The sequence below is a fragment of the Hipposideros armiger genome, unplaced genomic scaffold (genome assembly GCF_001890085.2).
Source record: "Hipposideros armiger isolate ML-2016 unplaced genomic scaffold, ASM189008v1 scaffold_264, whole genome shotgun sequence".
NCBI classification, from domain to species: Eukaryota; Metazoa; Chordata; class Mammalia; order Chiroptera; family Hipposideridae; genus Hipposideros; species Hipposideros armiger.
The window spans coordinates 1,594,644-1,605,419 of NW_017731614.1; the positions used below are offsets into that span (position 1 = coordinate 1,594,644).

Below are 10,776 nucleotides of genomic sequence, written 5' to 3' on the forward strand. Positions count from 1 at the left end.
CGGCCCCACAGTCCTCACTTTTTGATTAAAGGCAGAATAAAAGACATTGTACTGTGTGTGTGTGTGTGTGTGGGGATTTTGTTTCCTGACACTACATTTTGAGATGAGTTTATTGCAGTCATTCTTATATTAAAGAACAATGAACAGCACAATATATAACATCTTCAAAACAGTTTTACATAACATATAAAATGTTCTTCCTATAACTTAACCTGGAGTTGAGTATCCCTCACAATTTGTCTCTGTTACTTTCCCAGCTTCATTTCCTTCTTCCTGCCCCTCCCCCACAAGGAAATACACATTTCAATCAAACCAGACTCCTCCTTATTCCCAGAACATACTCTGGCTGGTCTCATACTTATCTTTAATCACCTAAACTCTTTAAATGCTGCCTCTTCTACAAAGAGTTCCCAATTCTCCCAGTCAAAAGAGGTCCCCTCCCACCACACTTCTCACACCCCTGCTACCCCCTAGGGCAGACCACCATGCAGGCAAAGTCACACAGAGCTGCCGCCCGGCCTGAGCTCAAATTTGATTCTGCTGTTTACTGGCTATGTGACCCTGAGCATGTAACTAAATCTCTCTGACCCTCAGTTTCTCTATCTATAGAGCAGGAATAATAATAATACCTACACCTTGCAAAGCTTTTGTCAGAATGAACATCTGTGGAGGCGTGGCACAGGACAACCCTCAGAAGTGGGGATGGCACTAGTTGCTATTGTAATAGCTATTGGGACTTGGTATCTGTCTTCTCTCCTCCACAGAAAAGGAGCTCTTTGAAGGCAATATCCAGAAGCACCTCCCAGAATGCTTTACACATAGGAGGACCCCAATAACAGCGAGGTGTCTGGGAGTCTGGCTATTTGGAATTTCGTATATAAGAGATCCTGACACGTGTGGCTTCGGGCCAGACCAGGTCCAGAACACAAAGCTCCTAACCCCTAGGCCACACTGTATCCGGGCAATGCTGCCAGCCCCTTGGGGGCCTCAAGGACACTGACTTCCTGTTCACACAGTAAAGATCATCTTCCCCATCAGACAGCCATTCTTATCACACAGTTCTCCAAATACCCATGTGCTTCACATTATTACAACCTGAGGTGGCCACCTTACCCAAAGATCCTACTCCAGGCAAGCTGGTGTGTATGTAATTGTAATGAATGTACAGCACTGGCCAATGCCTTCATGAACTACAGATAAAATCTATCAGCCCTTGATGGCTAATTTGGTATAACATGAATACTGCGAGTTCCAATAACTCACAAGAGACTATTCTAGCACTTACAAGCTATATGTCTTTCACATTCATAAAACAACCATTATTACCTTTCATGGGTGAGATATTCTAGTAACTCTTAAGTGACTTAACCCTAGAAAGTCTATGGAAAAAACAGATTTCAAAGAATTTTTGTTTCAAAAGCAGAAGACAAGACTAAGAACTTGTGAGTCCACATTTGAACAAACATGCCACCGAGCTCTCCATTTCCTGGGGATATGTGCATTGCAGTGATGCTGTCCCTGGACAGCAGTGTAAAAGTGTGTCCAGAACAGTTCTGAATCTTCTGTTTTGGAGTTCCCTTCAGAAGCACTGTGGCTGTGTTGTAGGAAGAAAGGCAGACCTCGCTGGGGTGGGAGGAGCGCTTTGGAGCCAGATAGGACTGGAGGCAAATCTCACTTAAAGATATTGGATAGAGTTGTTTAGCCTCCTTGGTCCCCCCTGTTCTCATATATACAATGGGGATAATATTATTACTGCCTATGAAAATGAGTCTCCCATTTTATTGTGCATCAGAATCATTTGGGAGTTTGTTTAAAATACAGATACGTGAGTCCCATCCCCAAAGATTCTGTTTCAGTGAGTCTGATATGGGGCCTAGAAATCTGTGGGGATTTAAATTATTTTTCATTTTTAATTATACAATATGTAAATACACTTTTCCCTTGTAAAATATTAAAACATTACCTTATCAGTTATGATTGCATTCAGCTGCAAGCAATTTTAAAAAACCTAACAGCCACTTAAACAGATGGGGAGGTTCTTTTTCTCATGGACTGAGAGCAAATCTAGAAGCAGGCAGAACAGGGCTGCAGCAGCCGCTCAAGGATGGCATGAAGGACCCAGGATCTTGTTGTCTTCTCACTCTGCCATCACTGGCCTGTGGCTCCACCTCTGTAACTGCAAGGCAGCTGCTGCTCCAGCAGGCAGAGTCTGTGAAACGGGCAGGAAGAAGCCACAAGGACCAAAGGGTTTTGCCATTTTATTTATGAAGGAGTGCTCTCTTAGGGGCTTATGCCTTCATCTCATAGGCCAGAATTGTCTCCTATGATCACTCTTAGCTGCCAGGGAGACTGTGTAAAAGAATTTTTATCTGGGCACATACCACCCCAAACAAAACCAAGGAGAGACGAGGCATAGGTATTGGGTAGGAAACGAGCAGTGTCTACAATTCCAGATAAGGTTCATGTCCCCTTTGACCATCTCTCCCCCATGTCCCCATGAATCCGGGCCTCATGGGCATTTTTACAAGCTCCTTAGCACATTCCGATACCCCCAAGCCCCCAAGGTGTGAGGACCATGCCACGCTTACAACACGTTCACGTAGAGGTTAGAGCTGGCTTTCAAGTACACAGCCTCGTGAAGTCGGCACAGAGGGCCAATCAACATGTACTCTCAACCCCTTTCCTCCCCTACAAATCACCCAGAAACGCTAATCTCATTTGCTATGGCCACATCTCAAGTTTGGCCTTGTCCAGGATACGACACTGGGGTGTGGAAAATTATTGGCTTGTTTTAAAAATCAAAGCCAACCTGCCACCTCTGAGAATATTTAAAGAATGTGATTGGGGCCCCCAAACCTGAAGCCATGAGGCCCTAACTGAGATGACAGCATCATCCCACAAGGCGACTTTATGCCTGTAATAGCTTGCTTGCAGTCTGCAGACATATTTGGATATTGGGTTAGGAGGAAAAATGTGATGATGGGCAAGTGTTCATCACATATTAAGTGGGGGAAAAATCAAGATAAAAGCAGTACACACAGTTTTATATTAAAAAGTGTATACCTATGCAAAAAAGAAAAGCCTGGAAAGCTAATCCCAATATGGTAACAGTGGTACACATCTTAGCGGCAAAAACTACATTTTCTTCCATTTTGGTTTTGTTGGGAAGGGAGGGTAACTTTCCAAATTTTTCTCTCTCTCTCTCTCTCTCTCACACACACACACACACACACACACACACACACACACACATCTTTTAGAATGAGTTTGGAATTTTTAAAAAAAGTTTCACCCTATACATTCATAAGCTATGGCATAGAGTTGGATGAGCTGACCCTCTGATGGGCCAGCTCATCTAACTCTATGCCATAGCTTATCTGGTCTTTGTGTAAAATTAAATGGTAACTAAAGAGGTCTTCAGCCAAAGCAAGGGCATGACCACGTATAGGGAACCATGACAACACTGCCAGCTACAATGATAGCATTTTAACAACCTGAAACAGTCCAGATTTAACAGGGGAAAACGCTCCCCAATGAAACATAGGCTCCAGGTCCCTGTGATTTCCTAATCAAAAAGCTGCAAAGAAAAATGTGGGTTTATTCCTCAGCCGCCATGCTGTACTTGGCTACCCTGTGCAAAGCAATTAGGGGAAGATTCAGGGTGCCATGCGCACTGCATACAAAGCCAGCCGCCCTCTGGGAGGAGCCAAATGCACCAGGCCCTGCAGCATGGCAAGCAGCCAACAATTAAGGAAACTTTTTCCAACCAGGGTACGTTTTTGGCAAACTCCTGCCTGTACTTTCCTCAGGAAGCCCGAGTGACTATCAAATATGCAGGCTAATAAATATATTAATAGGCAAGATCTACAAGTTGGATGCTGTTAACTTTAGGGAGGCAGCCGCACTGTGGAGTCGGGTGGGGGAGGTAACTTTATACCTAAGACTCTATTGTCTACTTATCTTTTCCACTCTAGCACATGTTTGTGGCCTGCTGGCAACAAACAGCCTTGGCTGGGCTTCTTCTACAACAAAGCTGCCCTGGGTCAAGATGGCAGTGGGTAAATACTGTGCTCACCTCCTCCCATGACTACATCAAGATTACAACTAAATTGTAGAACCACCACTCTTGAGAACCACCGGAAGCCTGGCTGAACAAAAGTCCTATACCTAAGGATATAAAGAAGAAGCCACATGGAGACTGGTAGGAGGGGCAGAGACAGAAAAGGGCTGGCCCTCCACCCACATGTTGTGGTTCAGAATCAGGAGGGATTTCTCTGCTGTGGAGGTCCCTGCTGGGAATAGGCGGTCCCAGCCCCACACTGGGTTCCCCAAAACGGGGCATCAGTGCTGGGAAGAGGAGTCCTCATAACACGTGGCTGCGAAAATCACCAGGGATTTCGGATGAGACGGAGAGCATCTGTAAGCCCAGGCGTCCTCTTAAAGGGCCCGAGCACAGGTTCACTCACAAACACTCACCCTAAGCTCCAGAGAAGGGACAGCAGCTTAAAAAGCGCCAGGGACATATGGGAGGAACTGAATTGTCTGGCTTCAAGGCGAGGGCTGGAGGGGCAGCTCTCTCCTGGACTAAAGTGCTGGCAGGCACCATTGTTCCTTTGTTGAGCCTTCCCCACACACAGCCTGTAAGAGCAGGGTGTGTGTGTGTGTGTGTGTGTGTGTGTGTGTGTGTGTGTGTGTGTGGCGCGTGCGCGCGCACATGCCAAATCTGAGTCTCCGTCAACCTGGCTAACACTGCCCTTGTCCCACCCTGGTGATTCTCTGAGAGCTTGTCCCACCCAATTCACATGCCCTGCTTGAACTTCTTTCAGTCTAATCCACACAAGCGGCCAGTCTGGGGCTGTGCTGTGGACTTTCCTAAAATCTCTCAAATGTCCGTAAACCCTAAACAAGCAGCAGCTGGCCTTGGTGTGCCCTGTTCCACTTGCTAAGCAGCCCCAAGCCTGGCACTAATGGCAGCTGGCCTTGGTTCACAGTATAACCACTCCCAAGTGCCTCCAAGCCCAGCATAGGCAGCTACCAACTGAAGATCACTTTGTAGCTCCTACCAGGTGGCCCCAGGCCAGGCGCAGGTAGTGACTGACCTTGGCCTGTACCAGAGCCCCCCCAAGAGGCCCCAGAACCAACACGCTTCGTGGCTACCTTCAGACCACAGCAGAACACCACCCAATTAGTGCCACAAATGACACACCCAAAGGGTGGACTCAGCAGGCACCAGAGTCCTGCCAAAGCAAATCCCACCTTGTGGGGTCAGCCCCTGCACAACAGCTTATCTGCTGTAGTCACAGCCTCTCCTCATAGCCAGTCAGCCTGCGGGTCAATCCCACCTACTGATATGCCAACAGCAATCTGGCTCAACTACAACAAGAGGGCACACACAACTCACACAAAGGACATCCTGGAGCACCTGGCTCAGGTGAACAGGGAAATGGGATCACTGGGCCCCACAGGACACCAGCTACATAAGGCCACTCTGCCAAGACTGGGAGATACAGCAGCTCTACCTAATACATAGAAACATAGGAAGTCAGCCAAAATGGGGAGACAAAGAAACATGTCTCAAATGAAAGAAGAGGACAAAACTCCAAAAAAGAACTAAACAAAATGGAGGCAAGCAATCTGCCTGATGCAGAGTTCAAATCTGGTTATAAGGATGCTTAAGGAACTTCAGGGAAGACTAGATGATCTCAGTAAGAACTTCAACAAAGAGATAAGAAACAAAAAAATGAGACAGAAAACACAAAAAAGAACCAGTCAGAAACGAAGACTACAAAAACTGAAATGAGGAATCCATTAGATGGAATCAACAGCAGATTAGATTAAGCAGAAGGTCAAATTTGGAAGCCAAGGTAGTGGAAAACACCCAATCAGAACAGCAAAAAGAAAAAAAGAATCCGAAAAAAAAACCCCCACCCAAATTTGAGGAGAGTTTAAGGGACCTCTGGGACAACATCAAGAGTAACAACATTCATATTATAGGGGTGCCAGAAGGAGAAGAGAGAGATAGCAAGGGATTAAAAACCTATTTGAAGAAATAATGATGAAAAACTTCCCTAACCTGGTGAAGCAAATAGACATAGAAGTCCAGGAAGTGCAGAGAGTCCCAAACAAGATGGACTCAAAGAGGGCCACACCAAGACACATCATAATTAAAATGCCAAAGGTTAGAGACAAAGAGAGAATCTTAAAAGCAACAAGAGAAAAGCAGTTATCTACAAGGGAGTTCTTATAAGACTGTCATCTAATTTCTCAAAAGAAACTTTTCAGGCCAGAAGAGATTGGCACGAAATACTCAAAGTGATGAAAAGCAAGGAGCTACAATTAAAATTACTCTACCCAGCAAGGCTATCATTTAGAATTAAAAGAGAGATAAAGGGCTTCCCAGACAAGAAAAAGCTGAAGGAGTTCATCATCACCACCAAATGAGTATTACAAGAAATGTTAAAGGGACCTCTTTAAGAAGAAGAAGGAAAACAAATAAAATATATGAATAAGAAAATATCACAAAGAAAAAAATCTCACTGAAGTAGGCAAACACATAATAAAAGCAGTGAATCAATCAGCAGTAAAGCTAGTGCAAGGGTTAAAAGGCAAAAGTAGGAAGATCATGTGTAATTACAATAGTAAATTGAGGGATATACACAAACACAAAAGAAGTAAAAAATAATGACAAAAACATGAACGTGGTAGAGGGGTGAGTAAAAGTGGTAGTGCGTTTTTAATGTGTTTGAACTTAAGTGACCATAAACTTAAAATACACTGTTATAAACATATCTTGGTTTATATGAAGCAACTGGTAACCACAAACCAAAAATCTACAAGAGATACACAAGAAATATAGAGAAAGGAATCCAAATACAACATGGATTTTGCAGAAAGTCATCAACATACAAGAGAAGAGAGCAAGAGAATAAGAAAGGAACAGGGAAGAACTACAAAAACAATCAGGAAACAATTAATAAAATGGTAATAACTACATACCTATCAATAATTATTTTAAATGTAAATGGATTAAATGCTCCAATCAAAAGATGAATAAAGAAAATGTGGTACATATATACAATGAAATATTACTTGGCCATAAAAAAGAATGAAACTTAACGTTTGTGACAACATGGATGGACCTAGAGAGTATTATGCTAAGTGAAATAAGACAGAGAAGGAAAAATACCATATGGTTTTACTTGTGTGTGGGATCTAAAAAACAAAATAAATGAACAAACAAAACAGAAACAAACTCATGGATATGGAGAACAAACTGATGGTTGCTAGAAGGCAAGTGGGCTGGGGCCTGGGGGAGGGGTGAAGGGATTAAGAGGTACAAATTGGCAGTTACAGAATAGTCACAGGGATATAAAGTACAGTTTAGTGAACAGTCAATAATACTGTAGTAAACTATATGTGATGTCAGGTGGGCATTATTGGGGGGATCACTTCATAAGTAATATAAATGTCTAATCACTATGCTGTCCACCTGAAACTAATATAATATTGAATGGCAATTGTTATTGAAAATGTTTTTAAAAATTAAAAAAATAATAAAAGAAACCTGCCTCAATGACTAAGGACCCCTGATTTAAATTAACTTGCTGCACTCTGAGCCTCTTCCTCCAAAACTGATGGCAGAAAAGAGACCTCCACAGCCACTGCTATATCCAGCCAGCAGACCCTGAGCTTGCTGAGCTGTGCTTTCCGAGGCCCTGGTCATGATTCTGCTGTAGCAGGACTGGAGCGAGCAGAGGATGGAGTGCCTGGAAGCCACAATCCTGGTCCCAAGGACCCAGGGCATCACTTCACCTTGCCAGGTTCCAAGGGCTCTGAAGCAAAGCTGACTTATGTATCTGGACACACCATTTCTAAAGTCTGCAATGATGGTGACTTAACGCTCTAAGAGCCTTAGGACATATGTAGTCAAGTCACAAATGATGAAACACAGTTGGCAAACCAACATAAAAATATCCAAACTCAGTAGGAATTAAACACATGGGCATGTAAATGAAATGCACTATCTCCTGTCAATTTAGAAGTCCGAGGAACCCCTCTTGTGCAACAGTCCTAACTGGTCTCCCAGCATTATCACATCCCGCATGACAAGGGCTGGGGAGCTCCAGGAGGGGCAGCGAAGGGTTAAGAAATACAAGAGTCAAGTATAGAGTTACTGCGGGCCAGGGGTCGCTGAGCCAGGGGTCGCTAGTCGCTAGTCGCTGTGTTCTGGCAGGCACAAAGCTTTCATTCTCAACTGCCACAAAGAAGTAAATTTGAATATCTTAACCCAGTATGTTGATTCGATGTGTCACTGCATGATGTTTCAACTGCTTCACTGAAACTCGTTGTGATCAAACGCAAGTTGTGCTTTCACACATATGTATGATCCCTATGGATGGACAGCATTCCGAGACCATCAGATAAGGAAGCTTTACCGAGATTATTCCCTCGGGTCTCAGCATTCTGAGACACTCCCTTATGATTTCAAAGGATCAGTGAGTGGGAGCATTCAAGTGGGCAGCTGCAAGGTGACACAGCATCCCCTCCTGCCCTTTCAATCCTCCCCTACCCAGCAGCCGCAGTGACTTTTCTAGAATGTAAGTCTCCTCACGTCACTGGTCTGCTTCAAGTCCCTTTATGGCTTCCCGCTGCTGTTAGGGCAAAGTCTCCATTCTGCTCCGGCCCTGCCTCCACTCCATCCGTCTCCCCGCCCTCCACGTCCTCTGGCCTTAGCTCCTCCAAGTCCACGCTCAGGAGCAGTTGGGGGGCATCTGCATGTTTTCTTTTCTCTGCCTGGATAACTAGGACAGCTTCTCCCCACCACTGGCATGGGCTTCCACCCTAGTTAACACTCAACACCTTCAGAATGCGGCCCAAACACCCTTTTTCAAGGAAGCCTCCCAACTTCATGCCACACACGAGTTCCTCTACCTGGACCCAGTTTGGGTCCCAATGAGGCTGAGCAAATAGAAAGCAATATACATTTTTTGGAGAGTAAGAATCTTAAAAACAAGCACACCCTGTGACACAGTAATTCTATTTAAAGGAATTTATTATAACAAATAATCTAAAATGCAGACAAAGATTTAAGCCCTACCATGTTTATCGCTGCATTAATTATAACCACAAAGAAAAAAGAACCAAAAAGAAACAATCTAAATGTCCAACATTAAAGGAATGGTAAAGTAAATTACAATATATTCACATGATGGAACTTTATGGAGTCATTTAAAAATGATATTTATAAGCTGTTTTTTAATTAAAAATGCTTATTATATGTTAAGTGAACACAAAAACAGGGCACAAAATTGTATTTACAGCATAATGTCTGTAAAGAAAAACGTATTAACAATACAGGAAAGAAATATGGCACCAAAATGTTTATACGAGTGACCTCTGGGTAGCAGGATAATGAATATTTTTCTCTACTTCATTACATTCTTCATGCTATTAAATTATCAGGGGAAAAGGGGGCTTACGAGCCCACATTCAGCCTCTTCAGTTACCCCACCTTGCTCCTCACCAGGCAACACGGAGTAAATGGGCCCCTCATCCCCTGCCGCACTGATCTCCCATGACCCTTCCATCCAGGGTCTCCTGATGTACAACATGTAGTGACAAATGTCGGGACAGCTGAGGCCATCTGCCCCTGCACCCTAGAGATAAAGGAAAGCAGTACCTGGTAACTGTCCCTTCTCCACGGATACATATCCCCAGAGGTATATGGTCACCCCAAAGCAGGCCAATATGATCTCTTCCTCCCATAGAAATGTCATAAAAGCCCAACTAACTTATTCCCCTGGTTTTGGAACAGGCATTCCACTACAATCCTGTTTAAGAAATGCTAGAATTTTTACATTTGTCTTTGATAGGAGTTGAACAACAATGAAATGGCAACCTATATGTCAATATCCACCCAGTCGGGCTGGCCAAGTGGCTCAGTTCGTTAAGAGCATGAGCTCTGAGCAACAGGGTCACTGGTTCGATTCCCACATGGGCCAGTGAGCTGCGCCCGAGCTGAGCTGCTGCTGAGCTGCCAACAGGTGGCAGGATGGCTCAGCTAATGAGAGCACGTGCTCCCAACAACAAGGTTGCCGGTTCGACTCCCGCATGGGATGGTAGGTTATGCCCACCCGCAACTACCCTGTTTACCAGAAAATAAGATCTAGTAGGATAAGCCATAGCAAAATATGGTACCTTGGCATACTAAATATTTTAAGCTGAAGGAGTCTGTGGAAAAGGCACCCTTCTCCCTTAAACAGATCATAAAACCCTCATGTGAGGGGTGCATGCCCTCCATGTCCTGGAGGAATCATGCTATGGCTTATTCTCCGGCTAGGTCTTATTTTCAGGGAAACACGCTAAGATTGAACACGGCACCTTGAAGCTGAGTAGCGGCGAGCTGCCGACAGGCGGCCGGATGGCGACCAGACTTGGAACTGAGCTAGTTGTGCCCTCCACAACTAAGATTGAAGGAAAACAACTTGGCTGTTTCCCTTCCCCAATTCCCCAATAAAATCTTTATATAGGGCCGGTCGAGTGGCGCGTTAGTTAAGAACTGGCTTGGGATGCCAGAGGGCCCCGGTTCGGATTCCACATATGAGGGCCAGTGACACTGCCCTCTACAGCTTAGATGCTGAACAACAGCTCAACCTGGGAGCTGGGCTGCTGTGGGTCACCAGTGACGGCGTGGGCTGCAGCCCCTGTGGCAGTGGGTTGCCACGGGCTACCGTGTGTAGCCAGCAGCCAGCGTGAGCAGCCAGCAGCCGCTGTGAG

At 44.7% G+C, this 10,776-nt stretch overlaps 1 protein-coding gene across 1 annotated transcript in view; it reads right to left on the reverse strand.

Annotated features, from left to right (window-relative positions):
• The window catches only part of TOM1L2 (target of myb1 like 2 membrane trafficking protein), a 129,969-nt gene that overhangs the window by 87,064 nt on the left and 32,129 nt on the right, over window positions 1-10,776 (reverse strand). The gene's annotated exons all lie outside the window — the stretch shown is intronic.